This window comes from Callospermophilus lateralis, chromosome 18 (genome assembly GCF_048772815.1).
Source record: "Callospermophilus lateralis isolate mCalLat2 chromosome 18, mCalLat2.hap1, whole genome shotgun sequence".
NCBI lineage: Eukaryota > Metazoa > Chordata > Mammalia > Rodentia > Sciuridae > Callospermophilus > Callospermophilus lateralis.
Genome location: NC_135322.1, coordinates 14,245,062 through 14,256,708, shown reverse-complemented (window position 1 = coordinate 14,256,708; position 11,647 = coordinate 14,245,062).

Below are 11,647 nucleotides of genomic sequence, written 5' to 3'. Positions count from 1 at the left end.
TCATGATTGATACTGACTCCTTGTGATCTTCCTGGTCCTCTCAGTCCCAACCCCAGGGCTGCCATCAAGAGAAGCTTTATAAATGGATAAAACAGGTTATTTCATGTAACCAAAAATCTTTTAATAATTGCCTACCAACCAATCAAGATGAAATTTTAGCTGGGCTCGGTGGTGCATGCCTTAATCCCAGCAGCTCGGGAGGCTGACGGCAGTAGGCTCTCAAGTTCAAAACCAGCCTCAGCAACTTAGCAAGGTCCCTAGCAACTTAGCAAGCCCCTGTCTCTAAATAAAATATTTAAAAGTTGGAGATGTGGTTCAGTGGTTAAACAACCCTGGTTTCAATCCCCTATACAAAGTGAAATTTCAACTTTTTATACAACATAAGAGGCTCTTCAAAGTCACCTTTGCTTACAGCCTAGATTTCTCTCCTCTCCTGAACTTTATTTTCTAGAAATATATAAATCCTTGGATTTCCTAAAGGAAACCACATTGTCAAGTTTCTATGCTTTGGTCACACCAGTCTCTCACCTGGATGAAAGGCAGAAAATATAAGATCGGAATCTGTGCTTCCCCTTTAGGAATGAAAGCTGACTTCCAATTGGTGAAATGTTAGCTGAATTTGAAGGCCAAAGAAAAATCTCAAGACAAATGCATTTTTTAATTACACCATATTTACTGTTCTCAAGCTTCTGACACCCGCGAAAAAAGATAAGGATGCTTCCAGTGCTAATGAAATGTGTGAGTTTTTCTTTCCTGTGAAAGATATTTATACTTGAAATCTTCTTAAGGCTTGAAACAGCTTTAACTGAATTCCATAAACAAAAAGCCATGATTGGTTGGAAACTTAGAGATGATTTATAAAATAATATCAGAGGATAAAGAAATGATTCTGCAGTAGTTTTCTAAGCTTTTTATTAAATTCAAAGGCTATCCATCAAGTTTGTATGGTTCTGTAAATAAGAGCGATTGGGCTTTTCTTTGACTGTAACACTTTCCTGTTTTAATCCAGTGATTTCAGACAAATCTTGATTGGTTTTCTCCAGCATAAATTCCTTTCAGAAATACAATCTAATGCAACTCTGTATTCTTTCTGGATCTTACTGAATCCAGCACGTCCCTCCAGTGGGTGGATTATAATTGTTTGCTCGACTTTCTTTCCAGTATGCTGAACCTGTCTTTGAGCAGAAATTATGGCTTTTGATGACTTCACATTTTTAGCACAATATCTTTCCTAGTGTATAAGTCTGATTTTCTGTTTTTAAAACAAAATACCTGAAGCAGGGTACTTATTAAAAGTTGGTTTAGGATTGGGAATATAGCTCAGTGGTAGAGTGCTTGCCTAGTATGCATGAGGCCCTGCCTGGGTTTCAATCCCTAGTGCACATGCACACGCGTTTGTTAGCTCAGCTTTTGGAGGCTGAAGTTCAAGGTCAAGCAGCCCCATATGTTTGGTCTCTGGTGAGGCCCCATCAGCTGCATCACAACATAGCAGAGCATACATGAGAGAGAAAGACCAATGGAGAGAAAGAAGCCAGAGTGATCCAGGGCTCAGGCTTGATCTTTTTAAAAGTCTACTCTCAGGAGCTCACCGGGGTCCTGTGAGACTTACACTAATCTCTTCCAAAGGTGATGACCCCATGATCTAGTTACCTCCCACTAGGCCCCCTCTTCAAGCTCCTACCACCTCAACAACACTGCCACCTGGGACCAAGATTTGAGCCCAGAAACCTTGGGAAGACAAATCACATCCAAACCATAGCACCTAGAGTGCACATGCATTATATGTTTACTATTAGTCATATATTAATTGAATGAATAAATGTGGCAACATTTTTAATAACATTGAGTTCAGATGGACACAGAGGATAGAAGGATGGCTACCAAGGACAGGGAGAAACAAGGACATGTTGGTCCAATTTGCAGTTTTAAGATAAATCAGCTGTGGCTGGGGATGTAACTCAGTGGTAGAGTGCTTTCCTAGCATGTATAAGGCCCTGGGTTCAATCCCCAGCACTGAAAAATTTTTCAAAATAAAAATTTTAAAAAGATAAATTCACTGTGCAATCTAATGAGCAACCTGGTGAGTATAGTTAATAAAGATTTTTTATATAGTCAAAATTTGCTAAGGGAGATTCACATGCCACAAAAAGGTAACTGTGAGGTGATGGGTGTGTTAATTAGCTTGTGGAAATCATTTCCTGAAGTATATTCATATGAAAACTGACATTGTATGTTCCCACTGTTAGAGATGGTGAGAACAGTACCCACCTCATCCACAGCAGTGAGGATTAAGTGAGATGATGAGTATTAAGTCCTGAGCACAGTGATTGAGACTTCAGGCAAAACTTTAGTATTGGCTGTTCACGTTATTTTCTTTGAAATGTGGTAAGTGGCACTTGCTTCATAGTGTGGCTTTAAGGATGAAAGGTATACTATGTTCAGTGACTAGCAATGATCTGGCACACTGCAAGCACTTGCTTAGTAAATCCCTCACTTCACACTCCCGCTGGCCTCCTTTAGCTGTTTTGGGGCAGTTCAGTTCCCCCAAAACACACCCAGCTGGCCAGTAAACTCTGCTATTGATTGTGTGTTGCCCAGAAATTAGGATCTTCTCCAAAACAGAAATCGATGGTTATGGTAGGAACACTAAGCGCCACTCAGCCAGCACCCTCCATCTCTCTGACTTTTGCTGCAAAGTCATTAGAAAACCCAGAGTGACATTCCTAGGCCTTGGGGCCACACCAATGGAGCTGAGTGCTGGCCCCGGGCTCCTTAATAGCAAATGCTACTCAGAGCACATGCAAGGCAAGCCTGCCCCTCTGCTTTGGCAGTCAAATGCTCAGGCCATGCGCTGTAATCCTACTTCCCTCATTCCTCTCCCAAGGCATGCAGCTTCAAGAGGATGTGACTCTGCAGGGCCTTCCTCAATAGTTTCTAAATTTTGGATATTATTATAACTTGCATGAGATTTGATCCCAAGGGTTCACATGCTGGAAGCTTGATCCTCAGTATACTGACATTGGGAGGTTGGTGGGACCCTTAAGAGATGGAGCCTGTTTAGTGACTAGCAATGATGTCCTTAGGTCACTATGAGCATCACCCTTGGAAGACAGGAGTAGTTCTCATGGGACCCCATTTAGTTCTCAAGGGAGGTTGTTATAAAAGAGTGAGCCCCTCCATGAATCTCACCTGGCTTCCTGTCTCACCATGTGATCTCTGTCTCACACATGCCCCAACATTGTGATGCCATCTGCCATGAGGTCAACAGTAGAATTTGGCCAATGCCAGTGCCATGCCTGTGAACCTCCAGAACATGAGCAAAATAAACCTATTTTCTTCATAAGTTCCCCAGCTTCAGGTATTTTCTTATAACAACAGAAAACAAACTAAGACAATAGTAAAGCACAGATCACCCACCCTCAGTGACCAAGGATTAGCCCAGTCACTGGAGGGAAGCTGAAAACTCTTGGAAATCTAGCACTAACATGGATCACAGTGCCTTGCAGCCAGCTCAATTATTAAAATGAAAAGTTTTCTCCTTGGCAAAGACACAGACTAAGGAAAGAGAAATTCCTGGGTGACAGGATAGTCCCCTTGCTACAAACACTCCTAGGCTAGAGTATTGTTAACAATGCCTGCTGTAACAAAGTGTCACAGACTGAGTGGCTTCAACAACAGAAATGTTTCGTCTCATAGTTCTGGGGGCTGGCCCACAATCAAGATGTCAGCAGGTTATTCCTGAGGGCTACAAGTGTAGGGTGTGCCCCAGATCTCTCCCCTTGGCTCATAGATGGCCATATTCACCCCATATCTGCTCACAATGTCTGTGTCCAAACTTCCTCTTCTTATGAAGACTCCAGGCATTGGATGAGGCCCACCTAAGGACTTCATTTATGACACCTGTAAAGACCCTGTCTCTAAATACTGATTTAAATTCTATGGTACTTAGGGTTAGAATAGCTACACATGAATTTGGGAGAGCAAGGGATGGGGATATGGTTCCACCCCTGACAGCCAGTTTGGCCGTTCACAGAATTAGAGAGGTCAGTACCCTTCATTAACTGAGAGCTCTAGTTCTCCATCCCACATCTTCATTCCTGGACACAGGCTGATGGGCAGTCCCTGAAACACTGCCCATCTCCTGGCAGAGAGAAGGGAGACCTGGGCAACTTCAAGCAGCCTCTTGAAGCACTGGCAGAGAATCAATGCACCCGACTCGGGTCCATAGCTCATAAACCACAGCAAGTCAGAGGATCAAGTCTGCTGTCAGTAGAGGATATTTCAGGAGGGACATCAAATATCGTGGACAGCCAGGCACGGTGGTGCACGCCTGTAATCCCAATGGCTCAGGAGGCTGAGACAGGAGGATTGTGAGTTCAAAGCCAGCTTCAGCAACTTACTGAGGCACTAAGCAACTAAGTGAGACCCTGTCTCTAAATAAAATACAAAATAGGGCTGGGGATGTGGCTCAGTGGTCGAGTGCCCCTGAGTTGAATCCCTAGTGTACACACACATACACACACACACACACACGCACAAACACACACACATATGACAATAATACAATGTGCTATATACCTCGGCACCCCAAAGCCATTTCCAGATATTTTTATCATCCCTTCTCCATACTCTAACTTAAAGAATACCACCCTGACCCTCTGAGGCTATGCCACCCAGCCCTACTCCTTCCCTTGACAGGCTGCCCTGAAGTCCAGAGCCTCTTCTCCTCAGTCTCCTTAGAAACCTGAGTCATACTTACTTCCTCCCTCTCCCCCACCCCCATACTAGATTCCTTAGACTGCCCTGGAGGTCCTAAATCTGTCACTTCTCTCTGTCCCCACAGAAGCCACCCCCTCCCAAGCCAGCGCCATCCCTTGCCTGAGCTGCCACTACAGTGGCTGCCCAAGTCTTGAGCCTACAACTGACTCGTGATCCACCCAACACCCACCGTAGAGCGCTTGCCCCTCTGCCTGGCATTTTTCTGGGGCGTCCACCCTCCTTAGAGGAGACTACACGTGAATCTTCCTAAAAAGCTCGTCCCAGCAAGGCCTCTGCTTGCTGTCAGTGAGGCCACTCTGCTGCCCCTGGGCTCCACAGTCCAGCCACACGGAGCTTCTTCAGGTGCTCACTTGATTTGGGGCTTTCATGGCACAATTCTGCAACCCCACCCCCACCCCCATCCCTCCTTCAGCTCCCAACTTCTTCACTGAGGGTTGGGCACCCAGTCGATTCTTTCAGTTCATGTGCATCCACAGCGCCCTCTACTGCCGCTTCTGAAGCACAGCACGCGGGGCCCCCACACTTCAAACTGCAAAGGAGGCTCAGGTTGGGGGGTGTTATTTCCTGGACCACGCTGTACCAATATAGCAAAACTAATTGGCAAAGTTTGTATATATACATCTGATTTATGATGCTGGGGATCAAACCTAGGGCTGCATGCATTCAACCACTGACCTATACCCTCATCTCCCAGTATATCTTTTTACTAGGGGTACTAGGGATTGAACTCTGGGGCACTCAGCCACTGAGTCAATCCCCAGCCCTATTTTTGTTTAATTATTTAAATATAGGGTTTCACTGAGATGCTTAGCGCCTCGCTGTTGCTGAGGCTGGCTTTGAACTTGCAATCCTCCTGCCTCAGCCTCCTGAGTCACTGGGTTTACAGGCTTTCGCCACTAAGCACACCCCCAGCTTATCATTTTTTAGAGCTAGATGCAGTGGCCCTTGCCTGTAATCCCAGCAACTTGGGAGGCTGATAAAGGATGATTGCAAGTTTAATGCCAACCGGGGCAATTTAGCAAGACCCTGTCTCAAAAAATAAAAAGGGCTGGGTAAAGACCCCTGGACTCAATTCTCACTACAAAAAAAAATCGCTTTTTTTAAGGAAAATGAATCTATCATGTAAAGACTGGGAGAAGGAAATAATAGTGGCTCATAGAGATGCCATGATTAACAATTAATAGATACTTAACACTGATTAATAATTGACCAATGGATGTGATCATTATCAATAAATGTTAAATCAGCTTTCTGGATGTTTTAGTCTGCTTAAGTTGCTATAACAAAATACTTTAGACTGGGTAATTTATAAATAATAGAAATTTATTGCTCACAGTTCTGGAGGCCGGGAAGTCCAGGACCAAGGATTGTGAGTTCAAAGCCAAGGTTCTCACAGATTTAGTATCTGGCAGGGGTCCTTCCTCATGGATGGCAACTTCTCCATGTTCTGCCACGCTGTAAGGGAAAGTCAGCTCTGGGGCCTCCTCACGAGGGCACTAAGCCCACCCCCATTCCTCCCTCTAGGCTAAATCGGTGTCTGAAATGACAGCCCTGGAGACCATGCTCATGTGCTCAGGCTGCTCAGGGCCCTCAAGTCTCGAGAACCTCCCAAAGTCCTTATTTCTAATCCCATCACCTGGTGACCAGGTGTCAACAGAGGAATTTGGGGGACAAAAACATTCAGAGCATAGATAGCACTGGTTCACTGAGGAGAGGCAGAGGAGGTTTGCAAGCCAAGACACCTGGCACCACTCCTGGATCGCCATTAGTTCTTGCTCATCTGACATCATTCCCTGCCTGCGTTTCCCCTCATGTTTCTGGACCCCACAGTGAGGCTTGCTTGGGGCTGGGATGGTGGCTCAGCGGCAGAGTACCTGCTTAGCATGCGCCAGGACCTGGGTTCAAGCCCCAGCACCACAAGAAAGACAATTAATAGTAATGCTTTGTTCCTGTGCCAATTGGCTGGAGGCAGCTTCAGGTCTGTGTGTTCCTCTCCCTCCGCCCTCCCCAACTCCTGCTGTTCTCACCTCTCCCCCATCGTTCTTCTCTTGCTGCTCCCAGAGTTAGCCCATCCCAAGGCTCCCACACAGCATCTTCCCCCAGGCGTCTGCAAGTCTGGAGCTTCGGTAGGACGCTCTATGTCCGCAGACTCACTCCTGAGTAGAAAGACTGGAAACCCTCAGAAACAAGAGGCCTCAGGGTGCCTCAGTGACGCAACTAGGCCTGGGCTCCTTAAGTCTATCAGTCACACTAGGATGCACTTTGGGTGTGATGTGGACAGCTTTGGAAAGGTTTCCCCCACCCACCCCTTCGTCACCCCCATTCCTCCCTCTAGGCTAAATTGGTGTCTGAAATGACAGCCCTGGAGACCGTGCTCATGTGCTCAGGCTGCAGTAGCAAAGTTCCACTGGCTGGGTGGCTTCAGCAACTGAAATGTATTTTCTCACAATTCTGAGGTCCAAGATCAAGGCGTTTGGTGTCTGAGGAAGCCCCTCTCCTTGGCTAGCAGATGGCCACCAAACAAAACCTTTTCTCTGTGTGCACACACACATTCCAGTATCTGTGTACTTAAATTTCCTGTGTGTGTGTCTGTGTCTGTGCACACACACATGTGCACTGGGGATGGAACTGAGAGCCTCGTGCATGCTAGGCAGCTGCTCTACCTCTGAGCTATACCCCAACCCCAAATTTCCTCTTTTATAAAGACACCAGTCAGATTGGATTAGGGCCCACCCTAACAGCCTTATATTAACTTGATCACCCCTTTGATGGCCCTAGCTCACAGTCATGTTCTGGGGTGCTGGAGGTTAGAACTTCAATGTATAAATGGAGGAGACACAGAATTCATCTCATGGTAGGAATGCCTTGGATAAGGTGACCAATCCCTTGGGGTTCTCAGAATATTACAAAAACTTTTGCATGGGTGAGTGAATGAGTATGCTGTCCCATGAAAATCAGGGATGTTTAAATGCATAGGTACAATCACTTCAATGTCCACTAGCTTTCTGATTCAATAACAGAGAGCAGGTAAAGCTGGAGGGCACAGACACCTGGGTCCTTCCTTTTGGCTGAGCCACTGATGAAGGAGACACAGGATACCTTAAAGAAACCAGAAAGGAAAGAAAACAAAAGGATTCTAAACTTCAGAATTCATATCTCAAAGCAGCCTCCATCCTTATAGAACTTTTAAGCTTATAACCAACCGTGCCATGTTCTCTGTGTCATAGGAGTTTTGTACGTTTGGGCAGAGGTAGAGCTTGACACTCTCCTGGGCACACAGTAAGAAGAAAGGAAGTGTGGGTCACAAGCCCAAGGACTGAATATCGGGAAAACCAAAGGAAATACATCACGTGTTACTTCGCCATGGGGATATGTTCGGAGAGCTGCATCGTTGAGCTGTTTTGTTGTGCCAACAACATAGCAAGCACTGACACAAAACTAGATGGTATAGCCTACACCACAGGCTCTATGGCAGCCTGTTGCTTCTAGGCCACAAACAGGTACAACATGTCACTATACGAAACACTGACAGCAATTTTAACACAACGATATTTGTGCATCTAAATACACCTAAGGGGCTGGGATTGTGGCTCAGCGGTAGAGAGTTCACCTAGCACAGGCGGGACCCAAGTTTGATCCTCAGCACCACATAAAAATAAAGGCATTGTGTTGTGTCCATCTACACCTAAAAAAAAAAAATTAAAAATTGGGAAATGAGTTTAAAATAATAATAATAATAAATACATCTAAACATAGAAAAGGTACTATAAAGAGTATAAAGGATTTTAAGATGATATACCTGTCAAGGCCCTTACCATGAATAGGGATTTAACCCAGGGGCAATGGTATTAACCCCAGTAACCCTCCCACCCCAAATCCACTGATGGGGAAAGGGGGTACGAGAATGGCTTGGCATTAACAGATTAAAGCAGAAAATCTATTTGATCACATCAATCAAAACTTACAAAGCATTTAACAAAATTCCACATCATCTTTTAAGAAACACTCTTAGCAAATTAGTAATAGAAGATAATAAATTAGATATAGGACTTCCACTAAAGGTCTACTGGAAACATCCTACTTTTTCTTTCTTTCTTTTTCTCTTTCTTTTTTTCTTTTTTGTTTTTTTTAGAACTAGGGGTTTAATTCAGGGCACTCAACCACTGAGCCACATCCTCAGCCCTACTTTGTATTTTATTTAGAGACAGCGGCTCACTCAGTTGCTTAGTGCCTCACTTTTGCTTAGGCTGGCTTTAAACTTGAGATCCTCCTGTTTCAGCCTCCTGAACCACTGGGATTATAGGCATGCATCCCTGTGCCTGGGGGAAACATCCTACTTAATAGGGAAATCTTAGGATCATTCCTGCTTAATAGGGGAATCTTAGGATCATTCCTTTAGAAGTCAAAAACAAGACAAGGATTGCCCATTAACACCACTGTCATTGAACACTGTATTAGAAACCAACCCAAAGGGGAGGAGGATGAGAAGTTGCATTACAAGGACTGAAAACACTGATCTGTATTTTTATTTATTCGTTTATTTCCAACAACAGTATCATCGAGCTAGAAAAGTGATAATTATCTGTGAAGCTATTCTAGAATGAGTGAATTCAACAGAGTAGTCAGATCCTAGATCAACATTTTAAAAAATCAACAGAGCCAGTCACCATAGTACATGCCTGTAAATCACAGTGACTCAGGAGGCTGAGGCAGAAGGGTCACAAGTTCCAAGGCCAGCTTCTGCCACTTAGTGAAATCCTGTCTCAAAATAAAACATAAAAAAAGACTGGGGTGTAGCTCAGAATAGAGCATCCCTGGGTTTAATGCCCAGTACTGCAAAAATAAATAAATAAATAAATAATCAAAAGCAACAACTGATTAGAAAAATAAAAATAAAATCCCAACCATAAATAAATTAAAACAATAAAGTCCCAGTGGGTGAACTGAAGGAAGCATGTTCAAAATATTTTGAGAAGAAATTATCCAAAGATGACTCAATAGTGCAAAGATAAAAGTTCTCCTTAAATTAATAACTTACTCAATTCAACCTCAATCAAAATTCAAAAGGTTTTTCATGAAATTGACAAATTCCATACCATTCCTCCCCATTCCCATTGCAGGGCCCAGGTTTAGAACTAAGTCCCTTTCTTCACCCAAGTCTAGGCTCCTTCTTGGAGAAAACCTGCTCCACGGCCCACCTGCTTCATTGATGTTACCACCCTTTAAGTAATGAGGTCAGCTGAACCCAAGTTCATTGGTTAATCTGCAATTTTTTCTAGAAAGGTAACATTTTGAAGCAATGGGGGACAGGCAAGCTTTCTCACAGGTAAAGGAAGAGTCTTAGTAATGAAAGACCTTCTTTCACGAGTCCTGCAGAGGTTCAGTGACTTGTTCAAGATCCATAAGCTGGCAAAATTATAAAATGGAGTTTGTAAAATTACAAATCTATGAAAGTGTCTTCACTTTAGTGGTTGGTTTATGGCTTTAAAAATGACTACACTTGCCACCATATTATGCCAAATGGCAAACCTGTAAATGGAGATGAAGAAACACTCAAGGGACCACGACAAACTAACAAAAATCATATAGGCTATTTCTCCTATATTAAAACAGGAAATTAATTAAGAAGGTTACACCTTGAATCATATTTTGAATTTTGATGCAAACAGTCTCCATCAAGTTAATCTTGCCAGGGCTGGGGTTGTGACTCAGTGGTAGAGTGCTTGCCTAGCACATGTGAGGCACTGGGTACAAGCTTCAGCACCACATTAAAAAAAAATAATAAAGTTTTTATAATTACTTTAAAAAATTTACTCTCTCATACCAACATTTGCAAGGAGGCAGCATAAGCCCCTGTCTTTAGGCTGCAAAGTGTTGCTAGAGCAAATGCCTGAGGAAATAAAATTGTACTAGCGTTTCTATTAGGATCTTTCTTGGTTTTGTAACAAAGTTTATAAAGTTGCTTGTGTGTTGAGCAATCTGTCCCTAACCATTTCCCCCATAAGTCTTGTTATTTTTAGTGCACTTGTTTTGCAGAACTCCAGATTGCTTAAAAAGAAAACAATGTATATGTCAGGCTATAGAAGAAATAAAAGCCTGTACTCAAAAATGAAGCCAGTCTTCTCTGCCAACTATCATTCCTCTCAGGTCCTGAGTTTTTCTGAGAGGTAGCCAGGTAGCCTCCAATTTCATCTGAGTGAAACAACTTTGTGTGAAGCTGTGAGGACAATTCTCTGGAATTTGGGCACCAGAGGCCCTTATAATTCCTTTCTTCTCTCCTCCCTCCTGACCTCCAGGCCATTTAGAAGAGGACAACTAAAAAGACCCAGTATTCCGCCCCTTCCAAGCTTACAGAATTTGAACAAGTCACTTAAAAATCATGGTGGTTATGACAGGGGGTAAATTTTTTAAAACTGCCCTTGATTTTTGTTTTGCCATTTATGACCTTGGACAAGTGACTTCGCTTCTCTGTGAGTCACCTGTAAAATGGGGCTCTTCGTGAAGATTTAATGATACCACCTGCACAAAGAACTCAGCACAAGATGCACATTTAACCCCCCAAACTGAAACATATTAGGGGCAGTGGGGGATTCTGGAGAGTTCTGACTGCGGAGGCTGAGGAACCCCGAGCTGGGGGAGCAAGCGACGTGGCTGAGGCATTGCCGGGAACAGAAACGCTTCGGCCGCCCCGTCTTTCCCGAGAGGCAGGCCCAGCCACTGATGGGACCCGGGCTTGCTCCCGCCACCATCGGCTCCCCGAAACCCGCGGTTTGGGGGCCGCCTCCGGCAGCACCCGGACGCGAAGGCGGACTTCATTTCCCGGCGTGCAGCTCCGGCCGGGGACCCTTAGGGCCGTCCCTCGTGGGGA